At 35.1% G+C, this 23,999-nt stretch overlaps 1 protein-coding gene and 1 long non-coding RNA gene across 5 annotated transcripts in view; one reads left to right on the top strand and one right to left on the bottom strand.

Annotated features, from left to right (window-relative positions):
- LOC107995538 (LIM/homeobox protein Lhx9) overlaps window positions 1-23,999 on the bottom strand; it is a 601,193-nt gene that overhangs the window by 247,598 nt on the left and 329,596 nt on the right. The gene's annotated exons all lie outside the window — the stretch shown is intronic.
- LOC108001582 (uncharacterized) lies at window positions 11,027-13,681 on the top strand. Its single transcript, XR_001766741.3, has 2 exons — window positions 11,027-12,158; window positions 13,051-13,681. It is a non-coding gene; the product is annotated as an uncharacterized LOC108001582 (long non-coding RNA).

The raw sequence follows: 23,999 nt of genomic DNA, 5'->3' as shown, positions 1-23,999 counted from the left end.
AAGAAGTCGTTTTCGAGATATTGTGACAATTGATAGAATCGAAAATCGTATTTCTAGAATTTACTTTTCTTTCAATTGAATTTCAACGATTTTTTAAGATTGCTGTCTTTTCTAGGCATGTCTAATAAATAATTTATGCACGATATAGGGGATTTTATATTAATATCTAAATTATTTTTAAAACTTTTCTACTCTTCCATTATTCTATAAAGGATTCTTGTAATTCGTAATTATCAATGATTCTGTATATTTCATATACCGGCTTTTTCTATTTAAATTTGTATTCTATATTTAATTAAATATAATGGTATGAATATTTTTGTAAATTATTCTATTGTATCTATATCTTCTCCCTCCCCCTAAACTTTTAATTCCATAGCAGAATTTCAATTTAGAACGTAGAATTAATTGAACTAACCGACGAATAATTGTTATATTAATATTACCGAATAATTTAATGATTGATCACCATGGAACGGTGATTAGTGCTCGACTCGGTTTAGCGTAGCGGGGTTTAAATTTTATATCCGTGCCTTGGTATTTGTATTAATTACTGGCTATATTAGCCTAATTGGGCTTATTAGACCCAGGATACATATTTGTGCAACGCGAGATGTAAAGCCCAAAGGACTCACGGCGCATGTTTGCGCGATGAGTCTGCGATCTGGGATCTAAATTCCGAATTCACCAATTATTCCATTTATGAGAAAGCTTAGAAAATATTCGATAAAGATATATATATATATACATGTGGATATTTATTCGAGAAACTAATTTTAAATTTCTAAGATACTGTTGCGCGACTTTCTTTTCTTAATTGCGATTCAAAATTAATACATGATAAATAAAAAATCGTCATATTAAATAACAGTAATGCAAACTCTTATGATCGAATTTAAAAATTCATTTAATTAAATCTTTTTGATCCGAGTTGAGTACAAATTTCATACTCGTAATTTCATTTTTGAGAAAAATAAAAAAAGATACATGTTTTATTAAGCCAATGAACTATTCTATGTTGTATTAATAATATGTAACTCCATTAATATATAAAATATTTTCTAAAAAGCATCCCTCTCTAGAAACATGAAAACTATATGACCAATATTTCTGAATCAGATTCTTGAGTCTAACTTATCCATAATAAAAAGTTAATCCAATATAAATACATTAATTAGATCATCTTACGTTACATCTTCTTGCATATTTATTTTCAAAGTAAAATCACAATTATTATACCCAAATTTAATAAACACCAAGTGGAAAATGAAATCCGCACCTCATTCTCAAAAAGATCTCGTCCCATAATCGCCCACGATTATATCGCGTTCACTTTGCTCATTGTGCACGAGTTCTGGCCACACCGATCAGCGCCATCTCGGAAAACACTCGAGGTATCGATGCGCGAAAGTCGCGAGGCGCGACGGTTACAGCGTGGCGCGTCATTCATCGTGGCTTTTCCGGCTGTTTATCGCGATAGTCTGGCAAACGGGAAACGGCACAATGGCGGACACGATGGAACAAAGAGAGGGCCGTGCAGGTATCGCGGTATCGTCCCTCGTAACGTCGTTCGTCGTGGCGCAAGGGTGCCGTGATAAAGAGACGCCCGTGGCGGAAGCAAGAGGGCGACGCGGACAAGGGTTCGACGAGCCCGAGAGCGTCAAGTCGATAGGTCCGTGTGAAAACGAAGAGTGACGAAATGAAACGAAAAAAAAGAAAAGAAAAAGCGGAAATCGAGGAGTGGAGAGGAGCGGAGAAAGGGTTTGTATTATATATCACTGTTCTGAAAGGGAAGTTTAAAGGATTTTAAAAATGGGATGTTTTTCTTTTCTAGTTTTGATAATTATTTGATATAACATTGTATATATCATTAATATACATCTATACATTATTACAACACAACGAATTCAGGTGTACATTATTCGTAAACGTTGCAGCGATATCAACTTAACCTAACCAAAAACTTGATCTAATTCGAATCTAAACTAAATCCAAGATTTTCATGTTCTACATATTTTCTTTATTTCCAAAAAATACCGAGCATAGTCGTCTAACGATAAATTCAAATTGTATTTATAAACATTCCACGTGCAACCTAACTAACCTAAATTCTAATGTACACGTAATATTATCTTTAACAACTTCGTGGCTAACCTCTAATTAACTTGAATTTGATATTTCCACATCAATTTATTGCCAAAGATCATCATCGATACCGTATCGAGCATCACTAGCCCAAACGCTGTCCACTATCGCAACAACACGAAACGAAATCAGGCCCATTACTCGTGAAGGTTGCACGTGCAACGATATCGTGGGCCACGTCCACCGCGAGAAAACCGTAGAAAGTATACGTATAACACAATGGCTGGGTGAAAACGTCTTGGCCGTATCTGTCCGCAGTATCTTTAATCGCGCGGGGATCGATGGAAAGGGCAGCGTGGGCGATTTACAATCGGCGGCGAAACGAGATTGCCCCGGCTAAACCGAAATTTATTGGCCCCGTCGCGTTCGTTCCGTTAGTCGATTAGGCTTCGCGCGTTTGGATCGGTCGATAAATAATAATTTGCCATCGTGGCGACGCGGAATCCCGTGTTTACGAATCTCGGATACGAAATAATTCGCTCGGATTGGAAGAAACGAATTCCACGAACGTCAACTTGTTCCTTCATAAATAAGATTTTGTTGTGGAATTTTGTAAACGTTCTACAATCACAGGATAAAAAGATAGCATAGCGTATGTTTCTTTCTTTCGTTCTTTTTTTTTTTTAATTTATCTCCAATAGGATTTTTTCAAAAGTGAATGGATGAAAAGGTGAAATTTATCTCGCATTTATCACGTGTGTTGTATAAAATGTTTTCTACAATTTGTTCAGCGATGGTAGCATATCAATTACGTAGGTTTTAATGTAAAAGGAGTCGAAATTAATTTTATAATTTAATTTTAATTATAGATATAGATTTTTTTTTATTATTTTTCTCGTGTTTTATATATTTAAGAATTGTATTTAATTTAATTTTTTGTTGCAATTCATTTCTTTTTCGTTTCTAGTGTGATTCGATTTCATTATTCTGATTGACAATAAAAATTCGTGATATTTTCGAATTCCAACTTTCTCTTTTATTCATATTCTTTTACTTTCGACTTATTGATGTTTTTTTTCTTTTTTTTTTTTTGTTACAAACATAATAACAAAACGAAATCCACGATAATCGGCTCGTCCCTGCTTCGAAAGTTGCCTTTTAGTATTTGTTTCACAGCGCAATTACTCGTTATCTCGGCATTTCCAATACGAAGAAAATAACTGCCAATGAACGAGAGTGGCTCGTATCATCTTCATTATTATCTAATGTGTTCCTTCCCTTCCGACGATATTTAACGATCCCAATTTGTTCATTCATTAATCAAAAACTGGCGCAACGAGCCGAGCTTCCCTCTTTGCAAAAACACCACTTAACCCTCTAATTCCATCTTGAACTCTAACATAGCAAAAAGCATCTTTCTAAAACTTTCAACTTTCTGGTTACACTGGCTCTAAGATCAAACTGAAAGAAAAAAAAACTTGAAAAACTCTGGAACCGACGAAAAAACGAAAGGACACTTCAATACAGTTAAACTGGAGGATCTGGCAGCCCTGGGTTACATAAACACGTCTTAAACGATATATTTTTATTCGAAAATTGTAGGTATTTAAAAAAATCTGCATTAATTATAAAATTACTGAAAGTTTCTAATTTAATGTCAATACAAATAAAATGTCAGATGAGATATTAAATATTAGATTTTTTCCATAGGAAGAAAATATAGTTTTGAAGAAATTTAGCAGGATAATTTAAAACGATATTATAACGATTAATCATTTTTAATTGTATATTATAAACTAGTTATGAATATGTTATAATATGAATATGTACTTAATGTATATTTAAACATTTATGACGCTCATCTTTTAAAGTTTTGATATTTACGATTATGAATTTAAAAATTGAACGTAATTTACATTTAACAGTAGAGCCTAAGAAAATATTTTAAAATATTTTAAACTCTACGTACCAATATTCTTCCAATCCGCGATACAAAAGTTAGAAACGCGAGAACAATATCGAGACTTCAAGAATTCCGCCTCGAGGATCAACTCTCCTCCCCTATTCCAAACCTATCATGAAATTCCGTTTCGATTTTCGATCGATTGCCCCGTCACGAGATCCCCCGATACATACGCATGCATATGTATAATAACAATAACAATAACAATAACAATAACAATAACAATAACAATAATAATCATAATAACAATGGCGGCGATGCTCGCGCCGCCGCGAGAAAATAATGTGAGAACGATTTCTTCGTTGGCCGCATCATTATCTCCCTCTTCCCTCTTCGAGGCGATCGATCTGTCGAGCCGATTCCGAGCCGGACCGGACAACCCTGCAATTACTATCTATTATCTCCTGGCGTGGGTGTAGCTATAATCTCGCGATCGTGTCGAGAGCCACTCTCCTCTCCCCTCCCCCATGCTTTCGCCCGCTTTCTCTCCTCCTCCCTCTTTCTCCCTCCTTCTCCTTCTCTTGCGCTCGAAACCTCGGTTAACGGAAAGCAGAGCAAACGAACAGAGAGAGAAAGAGAGAGAAAATTGGAGGAGCAGATATCGTCGAAACCAGATGAAGAGAACGAGGAACGGTTACAATGGCGCGGTGTCGTGCGTCGACACGACGAGAGAAACCGGTCTTTTCGCCAACGTGGATGAAAATCCACGGACGACTTGGAAGGATTACTCAGTTTCTGTGATTGGAGGGGGCGCTCTGCGATGCGGAGCGGCCGGGTTGATAGTTGACCGATCGAGTCCTCCAGGTATTGGGCCAGTGGTTGATGGAACGAGCGTGTGATTGGTGATTGGTGATTTGTGGAGGCCAAGGTGGCGATGGATGTTGTTTGGTCACGCGTGCTCCTGTGTGTGTGTGTGTGTGTGTGTAGGATTTCTAACGGGGTTCGAGCGAATGTTTGACAATTGGGAAGGAACGATTTCGAAGATCTTGCAATGGTATTGAATGGTATTTTTGCGCGCGTAATAATATTTTTTGTAAATTTACGATCCATTTTAGAAAAAATGGATCTTAATTTTGAGAAGTCGAAATACACGTTGGAAAGAAATTCGAAGGAAGAATCAATGTTGGATTGAACTTTTTGCAGAGAATCTTCATGTTGGGGGATCGTATCGTTTGTTCGTGATTTCGATGGAATCTTTTTTTTTTTCAATTTTAAGCCGTGTAATTGGATGTTCAAAGTTCAAAATTTTATAATTTGGAACGATATTACGATATCCTATTAGAATAACGAAGGATTAATTTAATAATTTCGATGTCAATCTGGATCTATTCTTTGAATATTTTACGAAGACTAAAGATTGAATTGTAAATTAACTTCAATTCAAACTTAAATCAAATAAAAGATAGATACAGTAATACAACAAAATCAGTGTCATGGTTTCTGTAGATGATATTTTACACCTGTAGATTCTTCTTTAAAGATGAAATTTCTTTTGATTGCTCGTATTTAACTCGTCACAAGAATTAAAAAGAAACTATAAATATATAAACATATAAATAATATATAATGTTAAAAATAAATTTATATCTCGCGAAAGTAAACTCTAGTAATGATTACGAATTTCTTCAAAATATCTTTTCTTAAAATCGATCGAAATGTATCACACCTGCATTATATGTTATAATTAACCAAATGTTATATACACAGAGAAAGAGAGAGAGAGAAAATAAAAATAATTTCACGAAATTGCATTTGAATCTCTGTTAACGATAACATCGATAAGATTAAAGGTATTTCCACGTTAAATTAATCCCGAAAGATCGTTTGTAATTGGTCGAACGCGAAAGCATCTTCCTAAGCGGTGGAAATACAATTATCGATATTATTCATGCAATGGGGGCGCAATTAACGGCGGCAAGTGGCCGCCATTGCTAGATAGCGATAGCAAACAGATGCGTAACTGTCGAGGAGAGAGTAGTCGGCCCGTTTTCGACCTGTTATTTTGTTTCTTGAACGCTCTTGCCCCATTAGCATATGCAAATACTCGACAAAAGAGAGTCAAACTCATTTATGTATTTCGGTACAGATATTCCCTCCCTTTTTTCCCTCGTCACGATTTATTTCCACCTCGTTTTTCTTTTTTTCTTTTTTTTCTTTAGCATTAGCAAACACAATGCTCGTTGATCTATTGATCGATTTGTTTACTGTTAAATTTCGATTTTAGTAGTAATTTTAGTAATTTCTCTTTTTTAATAGTTTTAATATATTCTTAACTATCTATATAATATAAATTAAATATAATATGAATTAAAAAAAATGTTTTGAAGATTATTTTGAGATTTATTACGTAATTTCTCTTTCATGATTTCGACTTATGTTATATAAGTTTTTTTAAAAAAACAATTATCAGACTCATAAATATAATAACATATCGTTTAAAAAGAGATTTTATACAAAGTTCAAATGATTATACAAAGTTAAAAAATAAGATATTATAAAAAATTGATTTATATCTCATATACATTCACAAAAATCACCACCGATCCCATATATTCGTTTTGATTCGAATTTATAATAAATCCCGTTTTTTCCCAAACCAACATGCGAAACCACTTCCGACCACAAAAATCATTTATGCGTGAATCGCGTGCTCAACAGTTGAAGTGGCTTGTTTGATCATTTTGAAGAGGCTGGACGAAAATTTCGTCGTATCTTTTCGAAAAAGAAAAATAAATACCTGCAACGTTTCGAAAAGGATCGCACAAAAAATTAGACCAATGAAATTGAAGCAATTTCGACCCCGTTTGAAAACATCCATTCATCGTGAACGTTTTTTCTGAGTTCTTTCCTGTTTTCGTGTTCCTCCAGATTTCGTGAATCCCTTTTCAGAAATGATTCAACATTTCATACACGCAGAATTCCCACACTCGCCACCAGGCAATCGCGAGTTCCTTGTCTTCCTCCTCCTCCTCCTCCTCCTCCTCCTCTTCTTTTCCCTCGTCCCCGTCTGCTCCCCCACCTCCAGATCCATTCGTGGATCCCCCACCATCCGTCCCCCACTTTTAAAGACTCGTGCGGGGGAATGAGGGGACTCCAGATGGTCGTTTTCTATGGATTTACATTATTTACAAACTGGTTTCTCGCGATGTGAAATAAAAATCGGTGCCTCCCACCAGTGGAGCCACCTTCGGCTCGACAGAAGCGCGTCGAAAAAACCGTGGAAAGGGGGACTTCCTTTCGAAAGACGAACGACTCGCGCTCGATTGTTCGACGTATATACGCGTCACATACGTGTCCTCGTCATTCGTAAGTACGTCGATTCGACGCTTCAGGGACGGGGAGATCGAGGACTGATTCCTTTGGACCTGCACCTGATTCGAAGAATTAGCTCTCTCAAGGTAATTCGACGTATCTTCGATCCTTTTTGCCAAAATTCAATCAATGTATTAAAATAAAAAAATGCCTCTTCGAAGACATTTAAGAAAATTGAAAGAATTATATCGAACTCATTGAAAAATTGTTTCATCGAAATCGATAATTCAGCTTAAAAACTTCCTCTGTTTTGCGATATAATTGATTTTTAAAGAAAAAAATATAATTATTTCTTTTTTTTGAAATATGTGAGAAACAAGTGCCTTTTTAGCAAAAAAAAAATACATAAAAAAAAAGACACACGATCTTTCTTCCTTCTTACAACAAACTTGATTAAATTAATAAATTATTTTTAGATTATTTTATTTTTAATAATGAATCTATTATTTCATCACAAAACATTCTAAAATCAACTACCATTACTATTACTAATCAAAATCCGTTCTCTTTTACCCGAACTGATGATCGATTAAAAAACTTCAAACGAAAAAGAAATAACACCTACCTAAACGAAAGATCTCTATCCTTAGCGCGCAGTTTCATTCGTCGTGGAGTCCGGGAATCGAGGGAATAATTACGGCGGAAGTGCGCCCCACCGCACGAGTCAATTAATCCTCACCTCGAGCCAACTTCCGAATGGACAAACTACCGCCGATTTTTCGCGTTATTTATCCCGGGCGGAGGGACGACAAAACCGTGCAAATTAAGTTAGCGCTCGCTTTACACGTCGGACAGGCGCCGCGTTACAACGGCTCTTACGCCCGTCGCCCATACATTAAATGGGACCAAAAACGATTCTACTCGAAAATAACCGGTTTTATCTAGATCCTGTAATGATCGCGCCTGTGATTATCGCGCGTCCTCTTTTCCCCCTTTTCTTTTAGAAAATCTGCATCGGGATCAAGGTTGCTCGAAAGTGTATAAAAAGTGTTTGATCGTTGAATTTTAATAATTGGGAGATAATTGGAGATATATCTTTTTTTTTTTTCTTTGGAAAATCTATGCTTAGAAGCTTGTGAAAACGTGTTTGATAATAGAGAATTGATCGTACTTTAAAAAATCTAAATGAAAATTATAAAGTTTATTTAAAAGATATATTATAAATTTATCCAATTAAATATCATTTTAATTATTTTAATAAAAATAATTTTTCTCTATATAAGTAAGTTTTGTATAAATAATCTGACTTACATGTGAACAATTTTTAGATTCGAGCGATAATTATCTAATTATATTCATTCGTTTTAAGAATCTATACGAAAGAAGTAACCATTTGTTCTCAAATATAATTTAGGTTTCTATCAACCCTATAATTAATAAAGGCTCATCAATTTATTATTGTACATTTACAATCTGCAAAATTTATAATTTATAAAACTACTACAAACGTACAATATTAATACAGTAAGCATATATAAAAACATACTTCCTCTTGTATTATTCACTAACTATAATATATTCTCTCATTTTAGAAAGATGGTTCTCTTCTTTCAAAAAAATCCATACGAAAAATCATTACAATCTTCTAATATTCATTTCAATAAAAATAATTTATCTCGATGAAAACAAACGATAACAAACGACAATAATTATAATTTTAAGAAGATGACCCCTCTTCTTGGATTACGTATGCGTATAAAAATTATGATTACAAAATTGCTCATAAAAAACACAACCGCACAATAATTAAATATATTCCAAACGTTATCATATTCTCGAAACGAATTCCTCGAGATCTTCCTTGCGTACACTCGAGAAATGGGCGTCGCTCTTAATTAACGCCTCGATGCCGATTAGGCCGCTTGTAATGATCACGATACCGCTGACACCCCGTATTTCACGTTTTTAACGATCCCATAAAAACTTGCCACCCCTCCCCCCTTTTGTTCGCGTCGAGGGGTTTTCAGGAGACGCGAAAGTGAAAGAGGAAGAAAAAAGACGGAACGGTCCTTGGCCGCTAAGAGAGGAGAAAGACGGCCAATGCTCGATGATCGTATAATACGTGTCACCCAATCAACCGGTTGCCCCCGGCGTGGCGAATTAATATAATTTATGAAAATGAGCCGCGCCGTCGATAGTCAGACCCCTTGATTCTCGTTGCAACGTTCGAAAGTCACGATCTCGAGCTCTGCGTATAGGAATCCCGCGCCTAATTTCCTTCGGATCGTGCACCACGATTTTTCTCCCATCCATCCCCCATTTTTATCCTCCCTATCGAAAGTGATCGAATTAATTTAACGGCCGTGCTAATTAAGGAACGATTGTCGAACAAAAGGGGAATCGAAATTGGGGAGAGGAGAGAAGTTTATAACTCAAGTTTTAATTTAAATTTGAACGAACGTTTGAATTGTGAGGGGAATAATAAATATCGATGGAAATATTTATTTAAATTCTAAGTAGAAAATAAAAATATCTAATAATGGAAATATCTAGTAGGGAGTTTTATTTTTTTCTTTGAATGAACTTTAAGAAATTTTGCATGATATATCGTAAGTCTTAAGAAACTTTTAAATTTTTTCTGAGTAAATAAGTAGAAATTGAGACTGTTGAAAGAAATAAGTCACGAAACTGCATTATAAATATCGAGTCACAGTGCCTTTCTTTTCTTTCTTCGTATTCATTTTTGATAATCTAAATAATTAAGATTCATTTGATAATTTATTAATAATTTTCAAGCATTTCCATATTATACACATTACTAATCCACCATTTTACCTCTTGTTCATTATATTTTAATCAAAAGCAGAATATACATCAAGTTTCAATTACTATTTCGAATAATTAATGATCATATTCTTTAAAAAAACAAATCAGAATAAATTTCATTTAAACACGCAAAAGCTTTCTGTGCAAGCTTATCTCGTAAAAACGTTCGTTAAAAAAACACAAGTTATTTTACTTAAATTCATTATCGAACATCGTACCATTACACGCAGATCAAAATCTTAATGTTTCACGTTTCCATCTTGCACATTATCCACTATAACCTTCACTATAATCTGTACCATTTTAATTTAATCCTAGAAAATAATTATTCAATCTCGAACGATTATCCACCACAAATTGTTCAAAAGATTATCAACTGTTCCAATTATAAATGGTTGAAATTGATTAATTGAAATTCCATCGAAAACGCGTTATTTTTTTCGTTCTAACTGAACCCTATCGAGCGTACTCATACACCGGAACAAAGAGGACTTGTACATTCAGATTAGCAATTGTTCTCGATATCGAGGGAGACACATGCCCGCCACTTACGCGGTTCCGGTATTTAAACGCACGCTTACGTCCATTAGCCTGTTTCGCCACGGATCTCACGCGTTTCGCAATTAGCACCTGGTGTCTGGAACGAAAGGAAACATGGATGGAATCGGACACAGCCACGATTCGCGAATCTGCATTGCAGATTTCGACCACTTTCGTCTCGATCGTGCGACTCGTTTGCCGCCGTTCCCCTTTGTTTTATCCGGATCCAAGCAACGAATATGGAATTAAATTGCTATAATGGAATATTTCTTGATGGCAGTTTGTATTTAACGAACGTATTTCCTCTTTTCCTTCTTCTTCTTCTTTTTTTTTCCTTTTTTTTTTTTTTTTTAATTTAAGTGTTATTGAAATCGTTTTCAAGGAGAATGGAATTTCCAATGGTGTTTAAGTTGTATCGGTAACGCATTTTGTAGAAAATAATAATAAACTGTTGCAAATTATTCAAGCGATTCATAACGAGCCAAGCTATTTTTGTCTTATCGGTATAATTTATTGCTTTTAAAGTATCGCGAATACGAAACACGAGGTGGTCGGCTCTCGCATAAAATTTCCAGTGATTCATCGCGATTGTTGGAAAATAGGCAAAGTTTCACTTAAGTCAGTGAGATGTGGCTAATCGAAAGTAGAAGTTCGTTGAGTTTTAGTTCTAGTTTCTCGCATAAAAGAAAAGTAGTGGGTTTAATAATTGGAATAGAAGTATGTTGTACATTGTGTGCGTTGTAATTTTTTTATTTTTTTGAAACTCTTTTACGCGAATGGGATAATTTCTCTCTCATAATCTCTTCTCTTTTATAATCAATAAAATATATTTTTAATAAGGCAAGAAGGGTAAAAGAAGGCATTGCATCCTCGAAGAAAGAAAAGAAAAAATAAAAGAGAGTAATATTCTGAGTTTAAAACGCAATTATATGTGCATTCATTATTCAAAAAAGTGTTTTATGACGACTACCAGATTTGTTTAAGTTTTAAAGAAGCTTTTATTTTATTTCATTAACTCGAAATCTGTGAATGTGAATGTTGAGAATGATGTGTAGATTATACAAGAAAATTTTCAATTTATACATTTTTTTCAACGAGATTTCTTCAAGAAGCTATAAAGAATAGGATCGAGGTAAACAAAATCGGCCAACGGGAAACGAGATTGCAGGATTTTGTGCTTGAAGAGATTCATTCATGGCCGTCGTCTTGCGCGTTTCAAGGTCGAGGATAACCGCAAAGAGGAAGAGGGAAAGTTCAGGATCTCGGTGACAATAATTCACGATGATTGTATCGAACGAAACACGTAGCCGATTTGACTTGTTTTCTAGGGTACAGCGAAATAGAACAGTCTTATCTTTCGCATAAATTTCCTTTATCAACTAGGTGCTCTTCTAAGCGTTAAAACCGGAACATTCTCCCAGCATGTTAATTTATGAGAAATTACGAATATAGGTTAAAAAGGAAACGAATATCGACTCGATTTTAATTCTTGGTAATTTTGAAAGTTTCTTCTGTTCGATTATTTTAGAAAATAATCGTGAAATTTCGTTCAATAATGAACTTCGACGATGTTGTTTAATATAAAAAAAATTATAACAATATTAATTCAATTTATAACTCACTCAGTGTGATTCTTTTACTTTGAATCTGAGATATAGAAAAGAATATTTATAAATATGAGGTATTATTAAAGATAAGTTTTTCTTCTTTTCGATCTAGTGTTTCTCAATCTTCTTTTTTTATATTTCATTTAACTCTACGACATTCCCTTCAAATCTTTTTCTATCTTTGCTTAAAATGATTCAATGAAAGAAAAATATCATTTCAATTTTATATTTAATTATCTTTTTTATATACATATTTTTATACATAATATTATAATTTTATTCAGAATATATAACGACAAAGAAATCTGTATTTCTTTCTCTCTCATAAAATTGTATAATTAATAAAATAAAATAATTAAATGCACAAAAGAATATTAAAAATCGACAAGTAAAAAGTAAAAGAACGATCCTTCGGAAAACACTTTTCACGAGTCTTTTGCATTAATTGAAAAACCAATATATTTTATACTTATATTTTTTATTCACATTTATCAATCGTTTACGAATTTCTTCATATTTTTATTCATTGCATATTTCAAGTATGTTTCAGAAAAATATATATGCTACATATTATTTAATTATATATTATTATTATCATATATACATAATTAAAATCATTCCAAATGATATACATATAGATATTATGAAAATTTATATATATTATTGTGTATGTAATACATGTATATGCTAGAATAATTTAATACAAGATTAATGTAGTAATATAATATAATAATAACTGTGAAAAATCTCACTGTTTCAATGAATGAACTGTTCAAGAGAACAAGCAGCTAAAACTAGTACATAAACTATCTAATGGAATCAAAAATTTGATTCATCGCATCGATCAATTTCAATTCAAAAGGAAAACAAATGAGAGCAATGAGATATTAAAAGGAACGTTGTCGCGATGAATCCACCCGAGAGGGTTAAAAATGAAATTCGAACGACGGGTGGAAGCGTTAGAAGCAGAGGAACGGGCCATAAAACGGCATTAATTATTTCGTTCCTTCGAACAAGGGGCGGTATCCATGCGCGAAACGTGGTGTGGAGACACGGTGAATGTTCGAAATTTAATTGGCCATAAAGAAACAATCATTATGCAACTCTCGGATCTCGCTTAAGTGGCACGTTTCACGAAAGCTAGTTTCCTACTTATCGCTTAAACGAACCGTGCATCGATAACCATCGATAAATCTGAAGATGCACTTTGTGTTCTCGCAACAGCAACAACACGAGCGTTCCTATACGAAGCTATATCTATTTTATCTTCTCTTTTCTTCCCTTTCTTTTTTCTTATGTGTTTATACACACACGAATATTGGAATGTCCACGTTAGGATAAGATTTGTCGAATCGAAGTAAGACTAGTATTTGAAATGATTATTTGAATAAATATATTATTATAAGAATCTTACATCTGCTTTGATATTCCTTATATATAATTTAATTAATTAAAAAAAAGAAAAAAATAAGAATTTCAATATCTTTTGAAAATCGTAATTATAGTAATATTTTTTCAAGGCTAAAAATTATTTTCTCGTAGTTAAGAATCCTATATATAATTTTGTATTGAATAAATAAAACCATCTTATATCGAGGAAAATATGTTAATTTTAATGAATATAATTTTCACGTATAAATATACATCTAATGTAATTTCACGATACCATGAGACGTATGAGGGAAAATACGACACAAGCTCATCATTTTAAATCCATCGTCGTATCAAATTTATTTTCTAAAACATCATTGATATTCACATTCGTGAAAATTCACTTTCTAATTTAACCCATCAAATTTTCACGAGCTTCATAATAATAATTCCGCGTCAATTTTCCTACTGTATCGTAAATAATCTCGTTCCATCTTCTTCCACGCGATTTCTCTTCTCTAATTCTCGCACAGATCCAACACTTGATGAACCACATCCCTCTATACGCACGGCATATTCAAAGGAATCCCCGCGTAAACACGTTTGTCCCTCCCTGTTTCGCGACATTATTAATTGCATCATTATCCAACATCCGACCGCAACCCAAACAAATGCTAATCGACCATACGCCCCACTTCTCCCTCCTATTACGCTTTGTACAACTTCGGCCGAAGCGACGTCGTCTCCTATTACACGCACCAAGTCGATCCGTGATCCATAACACCGATATCTCTTGGTTAGAGGACGGGATAGAGGACGAGAACGAAAACACAAAAACGTGGGGGAATTAGTTTCTCGCCGGATTTGTTGCGTTTGCCACGCGGTCGATGCAACTTGTGCGTGTGTTTGTGCTTGTATGTGCTTGTTTGTGTATGTGTGTGTGTGAGGCACAAGCCGCGGCATCGAGATTTCAATAATAAATTCCCGTGCACGCGTCACGAATAAAAATCGACGCGGTCACTTTGTACAGGGCTTTTTTTCCACGCACTGATTTCGCTACTGGAAAAATGAAAGAGAGAGGGAGAGAGAGATATTTATTGGCGCTCTATGCGCCGCGAATATCCATACAGCGAAGTCGTAAAGGTGGATCTATGTTAACGATTGAAAAAGGCGAGAGTTGGAGAAGTTATCTTTATAGTTGGGCGAGGCTCGAAATGGAAAATATATGGTGGATGGTGGATGGAAGCGTTGCAAATTAAACCCTTAAATGCTTGCGCTCCCCGTGCACGAGAGTAAATATATGTCGTCGTTTAATTGTTCGCGTTGTTTTTTTGTCGTTGATCTTTATGGATTTGAAAGTTGCGATATTTTATTATTGAAATACGTAGCGTGATAGACGATGGATATATTGTGTCTATTTTTATTTGAAGTTTCAGTGAGACGATGAATTTGAAATATTAAGATTAAAATTATTAACAAGGGAAGATGATTAAGCGAAGAAGAAAAATGTAAACAAACGGAATTTATATTGCAAAAGATATTTTGTTTGTATATCTTATATAAAAGAAAATTATAGTATTCTATCTTCTATTATAAATTTAAAAAATTTTTAATACCAATTTCTTTGATTGTTTCATGATTTCGTGTGAAAAATGATTGCTAATTGCAACAGATTGATCGATTAATTTTTAAATGCTTGCAACATTAGAGATTGTCATATCCATTGGAAAAATAACTTTCAAGAATTCAAACCAAACTTTTCTATCCCCATATTAAATTTTCCAAGCGATATACATTTATAACTTCCAACAGTTATTTCTCTTTAAATTAATCGTCCATTCTTTTGGACAATTTATCTTATACGACCTTAACCACACGAACGTTATCCTTAATTCTCTTAATACATCCTTTAAATTGCATTTTTTCAACCTGGAAATCGTCGAAAAAATCTTACTTTTACGAGCGTGCCACGTATAGATAGCTTTCACCTTCGACAAATATATAGCGATACGATAGAGTTTAAGCGGGATTTACGATTAATCGAGCCGCCGATTGTAACAAAGCGCTATCAATAGGGATATTATCCTATCTCGAGGATAATTATAATCTGAATTCAACCGGCTTGAACCGGCTTTCTTCGTCCATTTTTCTTTCTTTCATTTTTTTTTTTTTTTTTTTAATCCCCAGACTATTGAGAGGTCGTAGGAAAAAAAAATTGAAACGTGACTCGGTAGCATGATAATTAACGCAACACGAAGCCTTGAATCGTCCGCTTTCGCGTATTCATCGGTCGCTTTCATTTCCATAGATACAAATAATCCATTGAAAGGTGTCTTTTTGTTTCGATTCCTCGCCGAGACCGATTCAACGGCCCGCCTTCCGCGAAGATCGCGTGGAAATCGAGCGATTCAACCTGGCAAAAGACTGTGGCGAATACTCCTCGTCCTTCTTGAATCTTTTGCTTTTCTTCGGGACAACTCTTCTCTTTTTACGAAAAAAGTTTTTTTTTTTTTTAAATTAAGGTAAATACGAAAACAAATACATCGTAGATTTTTAAAAGAGATTAATATAGTTTCTTGTTTTTAAATATTGAGTTGCCTAGAATTAATAGAGAAATATATAATATATTTACAATGGTTCAATAGTACATGATACTTTATGGAGCATAGTATATATATATTTCTCATAAGAATAATATAGTTTCTTATTTATTACATCTAATAGAGTATTTCATATTTTATTTTAGAAATTACGCTTTCTTACTCTAACGATTTTCATAAATTTTGTACAGCTTTCTCCCTCGTTTTCATTTTAAATAGATTTCTCACTTCTAATAAAAAATAATGGCCTGACCTCTTCTCTTTCTGCAATTATCTTATTTTTAAAAGACGGATCTGTTAATTAGTTAATTATGTAGGATAGATAAATTGGAAAATTTTAGAAAATCAAAGATCATTATATACAAGGGGATATCTTAAAAATAGATATTCACGAAAATAAAATTGTAACTAAAGAATTTATACCAAGTCGAATAGAAAAAAATAATTACCTATCACATAAATGCAACATATCTTAAGTTAAATGAATTCTTACTTATACTTGCAATGAAAATATACGTACAAAAAATTAATTAAATTAAAATCAAACGAATATTTAAATTATTTACACTTCACTTATATTTATTAAATCATACATGTTTAATAAAATTTGATTTTTCCATCAGGTGTATCAAACATCGTGCCTCGTTGCATTATCAAGCACTTCTGCGCGATATATAAAATGAAATCGACGTAACGACCAGTTTTTCATCCCGTAAATCGCGACACAAAGTGGTCTTCGAAACTGCGAGTCGTCTCTGCATCGCATCCCCCCCGGTTCATACATAACAGCCATTTATATTTCCGTCTTTCGTGTAAGTAGCTTTATTCGAAAAAGCACATTAGACGGCCACGTCGCGTCCTCTTTCGCCTTGGATCGGATCCAAATACGAAAATCATCTCTCCTGCTCGCGGCTTACGGCCGACCGGATATATAATGCGGTGCAGTGGAAATTTGTGACCTTGGCATTTAGCGATGTTACTCGTGGATCTATTTTATTATATTTTCCATCGATTTCTTGCGATATTCATACCCGTTCCATGGCTGTTGAGGAGATCACTTGGACTTTCTTTTTTTATTTTTTCGATGGAAAATTAATTGTTAAAAATAAGCTCATTCGCGTTTCCTTATTGGAGGATATTAATTGTTTTATATAGAATTTACCTGAAGTAATATGTGAATATATTTGAACAAATAAAAAAAGCTTTTGAATCAAATTGCAATAATTATTTTAGAATATATGCATTGTTGTATAATGGAAAACAAAAATTTTGTTTTTGATATGTTACCATTCTTAATTGAAATATTCCATCTAATGTTTTGAAATATTAGAAATAGTAAAAAAATGATACATAGATTTCTGTAAAGAAGTATTTTAATCTTAGAAAATAAATACAAATATTAGAGGCAGCATAGATGTGATGTTGATAATCTTTTATTTATTAACTTCAATATCTTAATACCGATCTTAATTTTTTAATATTATCGTATTTGTTAAGACTATAAAGTTATTATTTTTGAAAAAAACATCAAAGAATGTTATAAAATACTAATAGTTATAAATATAGTACTAAGCAATAAGGACATTGAATTTTATCGACTTGACTCATCACTCATCAAGATAAATTCTCGAACTTCTTGACGTGAATTGGATTATTATATTTTAAAAACGATGCATCGATACATTCTTAGAAAAAGGAAATTACATTAAGTAATAATTCTCGAATAGCTAAACTTTTATTGAATCAACGAAGCGAAGAATTTAAACACTTTGATCCTTATCAGCCAAACATATAATGCGGCTATAGAAAATACTTGCATATCAATTAACCATAATCAGATCGCAATATTTAACAAATATTTTCATGTGATTATAAAAATTTGATATTGTGAAAAGGAGACAAAGATGAAAAAATTTTTATCACAAGTGATCTTCTTTTCCATTTTATCACGTTGACAGTTGTATAGTTCTCAAAGCTTCAAACAAACTCCGTCAAAAGGGAGACAAAAAAAAAAAAAAGAAAGAGAAAGAACACGAAAAAGCGGAATCAAACGAAAGGGATAAAGCGAAAGACATACGGATTATAAAACGGTTGACCATACACGGTGGATACATCTCGAATCGTTGAAGGTCTCTCGAATCAGCCTAGATGGCCATGATTAATTTATATCCGGAGACGAATGTAAATTCATTATAACCATAAAGTATAGCTAATTGGAAGCGTAAATCTTAAAGGGACCTGGGGACTATCCGCAATTACGATCAAAAAAAGAGACGCGAGCCAACGTCCAACGGTGAAACTATCAAAAGGTAGTGAACGGGCGCCATTTATCCAACGAGGCCATTTACGAGGGCTTTTCGAAAAATCCGAGCCGCGACTCCCGCTGAGTCGTTGCGCCAGGCCAAACGGTTATTCCATCCGCTTAATGTTAAAGGGGGCATTAATGTATAATTTACATTCGGCCAATTAAAGGCCAATTAGATACGAAGCGTTCCGCCCGCGGATGGCGTTCGCACACATCACAAAATGGCGCGTCCTCGTCAACCGTTTACTACCCCGGCTTTGATGTTCAACCTTCCTCCGAAAAAATTATCCATCGGTCACCTTGTTGCTACGTAAATATCCCTCCTCTCTCTCCTCCCCTTTTTCCCTCTTCTTTTCCACGTTTTCAAACGCTACCAAACGCTTATCGTTGTCCAGTCGTTTTTTTGGCAACTCTCTCTATCTCTTTCTCTCTGGTATAAATTTATACTAGCAGATTTCACGGAGGAGAGAGGGAAAAGGAGAGGATCCGGTGTGTCGAGGAGGAAAGGGAGTGAATAATTAAATTATAGCGATGCCGGTATGTGGAATCGTTGTAAAACTGTGCCATGAAAAATATAACGTACGACGTGTTCGAATTGCAAATCCGCTCGAGCATCGAGACTCGCGTTATCGCGTTTTCGACCTGTAAACGTGTTTAGGGAACTGTCGCATGCGAGAAACAAGGTTATGAAACAACACGTTCCCGTGATTTATGGGGGACGAGAAGGAGGCGTAAGGGAGTGAGAGGAAAGAGTAAGAGGAAAGTTCGAAGAAACGGAGTTTTATCAGAATTTTTTAGATTACCGAGGATCACGTTCCACGTTCTAAATTGTGTATGGGAGATAATCACATAGTTGAGGAAGCGCGTTTCATTTGTACAATCGCTAGGAGGCACGATCGAGGTACCGTTCTTCTATGGAAAATCAATTTCCATAAATCGAGACGCGGCCAGGACAAGGCCAAAGGTGATTACACATGCCTCTATTGGTGAGATATGACGTCGATGTTGCAGAAATTTTGTTTTACGATCATCATTAGAAAGCTATTTGGAAATTTTTCGAGATTATTATTTCTTGATAATATAAGTTTCAATGAGACTTTTTTCCATGATTATTGAAATATATAATGTTAGTAAATTTATTATTTTCTTATTTGTTTTTATTATTGTAATGTTCATCCTTAAAATCTATTAATAACTTAGATATGAAGAATAATTGAAGAAGGGAAAAGTAAATTAATCGTAGGAGTTTAAAATTTCTTTTCGCGTAATTTATCTGTATATAATATAAACCTTTCTGATTTAGGCCTATATAATATAATTATATATATATTTAATAATTAATAATTTTACAAATTTATAATATGTATATATAAATTTTTATACTAATATATTAAACCATAAATTTAATTTCATGAATAATAAATAAATTAATTAATTTTTAATTAATATTAAATTAAATTTTACAAATTATTTTGAAATATTTAAAATAAAGCTTCTAACTTTATACCAAGATATAGATTTAAAAATCTATATTTCTATTTAAAATCCAAATAAATAAATTAATTAATTTATATAGTTATAATATTTTATAGACAATCATACAGGGAAAAAAAATAAGTTGAAAATAAATTTTTTTTTTCATTCGAAGCTTATACCATTTGTGAAATTCTGTATAATTAGAAATTTGAATTAATATATTATGCAAAAAAAAAAAAAAGGAAAAATTAATAACAAATTTCGTTAAGATGATGTACATTTATACACCTATCTTATATGAATTAAAAACTTCTTGTAACATTAAAATGTAACTTTATTATCTCTAATAATTATCTACTATCAACAGAGCCTATCTTAATATCCATAGTCCATTCATTCGGACAGGTAACTTCAGACAGGAAATGAATAGATAGAGGATCGTTTTATAAAAATACTTTATACAGATTAAAAACAACTTCCATTGAATATTCTGTGAAAAAGATGCCTGAAAACTGTCCAAATTCGCATACAGTTAGGCCTGCGACGAATCAGATCGACATTCTCATCGAGCATTTCCGATCAGGATACGGCGGATTTTAAAATTCGCGGCGACGAATCCAACGGTAAAATTAATTCGAAGCCGTGGGAATGCAAATAAGGACGCTTTATTCACGACTATTTAACCGACTAACTGTACAAATGAGAGAAACAGGTATGGAAACGCGGACAGGGCGACGAAGGGGGATGGAAAAAGCGTCCTCCAACGCCGGCTAGCCGTGGAAACCTGTCCCTAATTGATAGGAAATTCCTGCCGGATTTTTCAATCGTCCGTAACAGGTTGAAACTGGATACCTCGATTTGTAATCCCCGCGTCTCGACTCGGCCACCAATCGCCTCGAAGACGCGGATTCAATCGTGATCTTACCTTCTTACTTACTTACTTACTTACCAGTCCCCTACTGGAGAGATAAATCGTGCCACCGACGATCAACCCTGTTGCGCGTGGCATGCGAATAGCGATGAACGCGAGATGGCGTTGTCGATCGCGATCTATGACGCTCGATGGCGGAGGTTTCGCGCGTTTTTCAGGAACTCGACTCCCGAGTGGAGTACATACGAGTTTTTGCGGACGGCAGGCAGATCTATTAGAGGATGGAGCTGTTAATCATACAGGGGGGCTAGGTTCTTTTCTTTCTTATTATGAGAATTTTTTCCATGAATAATTATCGTGATTTATAGATTGTATTCGTTGGTCGTCGTTTACAATTTGTGGAAAAAATATGACATTATTCGTTAAGTTGATGTTATAAAGGGAGAAAGTAGAAAGATCGTTACAATCGTTTTGGAAGGTTTTTATGGGAAAGTATTATTCACGGAAATTTCGGAGGATGACAAATAATATCTACGTTATAAATATAAAATATTGTGCTTACGAATAATCTTATTTACGTATCAACAAGATTAGACAAGAATCAATTTCAATTAAAAAATTACTGCATAATTAAAATATTACCACACGTTCCTCTCTTTAATCCTCGGAATACAATTTCCTCGCCTAGTTATAAGATCCAGGCCGAGCAACGGCGAGCAGAAAGGAGAAGAGGAGGTATTTGTGACGAAGAGGGAGAGGCGAACCGACACACATCCAAGAATTCCTTCGATTCCTTCGACGGATAATTTTTCGCCTCGAAAGTAGGAGCAACGGTGCACGCCGCCCCGATCTTGGCAACGCACGCGGAACAGCCATAAATTTATCTCGCGTGCGCGAGAGTCCACGTGATATCGGGTTAATTCCCGTCCGGTACGACACGACACCGTGCTTACGTAGGTGCGTGTGCGCAATTAACGACAGAGAGGCGAGTATAATGAAGACCGGTCGGGTACTGTCCGGGAACAGCTGCGAACGAAGGCGAACAGTGGGTTGCCGTGTCGGACCGAGAGAGACGAGAAAGACCAGTTCATTAGCGACACTCGGTAAGGCCTGCCTTACTGGAGACATCTGTTTTATTTATTCCCTTATTTTTCACCTTCCTCGTCTCTGCTCACCTTCCTCTGTCCCCCTTTTTATAACTACGCGGCTATTGTGCGCGCCTTTTGCTCTCGCGTGTTTGAACTTGATCTGGTTAAAATTGATATAGGTGACAGCTAGGATAACGATCGACTATGTTTCACTTAATTTGTTTCCTGTTTTTATAGATATATTTTGCTCTTGTTTGAGCTTGATCGAGTTAAAATTGATATAGACGATGGAAATAGAACTATCTTGCATAATTGCCAATGTTTTTGGATAAAGGGTCTACATAAGGATCTGACATATCGAAATATTCAGGGAAAATTAATGCTTGAATCTCAAAGCATTTTAATTTAACCACTAATTCTTTTCCAAATTAAAAATCTTCTAGATTTGTGTACAATAAGTAAATTTTTTGATGAGTCGTTTCATTCATTGAAAAAAAAATTAATGAAAGTAAATTGACAATATTAAAAAATATCGTGAAAAGTATTTCGATCTCAAAATATATATGATTAAAAAATACTGCCTCTTTTATATCGGAAATATAAAATATTGTGTTTTAATACCTCAATATTAAATTCTTTCATAGCTAAACTTTCTCAAAACTTTCTGTAACACGAGATACACCGTATAATATATTTCAAATTTATCTTTATCGAACAAGAGGCAACAACCCTACCCAAACATCGGATGAAAAATCAAAGCAAATCAGGAAGAAAACAAATCGGGAAACCGAACAGCTATAGAAAGTACATATCGCGAGCATTCTCGCGAAAAACAAATTTTCCACCCGTGGATCCTTTCCCGTTGGACGGTGACCGCAAAACCGCCAATTTTCCCGATCGTAGTCCGGAGTACAGAGGGCAGGCGGTCCTGCCACGCAGGGGCCGCCGCACAGAGACGGGACGAGCGAGCGAGCACGTCGATCGGCCAGCGACAACAGGTTGAATTAATTGACAAAGATAGCATTTTCCGCGTCGACGTGGCTCTACCTAAACGCAAATATTCGATTGCGCCCCGCTGGTTCTAGGGTCAGCTACCAGAGGACAGGGAGGAGGAGCAGGAGGGTGGATGAGAACGGGCGGTAGAGAGATAGAGGCGGTAGCTAGGTGAACACGCTAGGCGGATGGTCAGGGGTGGGCCCGCGGTTCGGTTGATCGAACACATTTTAATCAATTCCATTAGTCCGGCCTGTAACCGTCCACACGGATATTTGACGGTGCTCGTGATGGTGGCCAGCTCGCCTCCGTGTGTTCGTGGCCGCGCGTGCTCCGCTTTCTCCTATACGTGCCTGTGTGTGGGATCGTGTTAGAGTGCGTGAGAGCGTGGAGGCAGGTAGAGAGACCGATAGGTACGGTCCCGGCCGGTTTACGAACGGCGAGGGCGTCGGTTCGCCAGCGACGTCATCGTTTCGGTTTACACGCGCCAATCATCGGCCGACTAATTGGTCGGTACTCCGCGACCGATTCCGCGCTCCATCGATTCCGCGTGCCCGCACCCACTGACACCGCACCCCTGCCCAAATCACGCGCCCTCTCCCTGAGAATATATCGCGATTAATCGCGTTATCGTGCCTCCCATTTCCCCCATTCTCCCCCTCCTTTTTTTCTCAGTGCCTATCTTCTTCCTTTCGAGAACAAAAGTAATTTCTATCTTTTGGATAAGTCGGTTCCTTTTTTTTTTTAACAACATATCGCGAGTATATTATCACTGCATCTTGTACATCGTGTATCTCTTCTTCTTCTTCGGATAATTGTCATTGACAATTGGAATCGAATGGTGATTTCTCGTGTAAAAGATGAAATTGAGATGAGAGGAGAATCTTCTACGAAAAATCTTGGAATTGTTGGGATTCGTATTCACAAGTTCTTGGATAATTTCTCTCTTTTTCTTCTGTCGTTTCATTTCAGCTTTCAACGATGAAGGAAGCGAACAATGAATAAATACAGGAAGAAATTCC

This window comes from Apis cerana, linkage group LG12, assembly GCF_029169275.1.
Source record: "Apis cerana isolate GH-2021 linkage group LG12, AcerK_1.0, whole genome shotgun sequence".
Taxonomy (NCBI): Eukaryota; Metazoa; Arthropoda; class Insecta; order Hymenoptera; family Apidae; genus Apis; species Apis cerana.
Note: the sequence above shows the minus strand (reverse complement) of the source record. Positions and strands in the feature narration are given on the sequence as shown.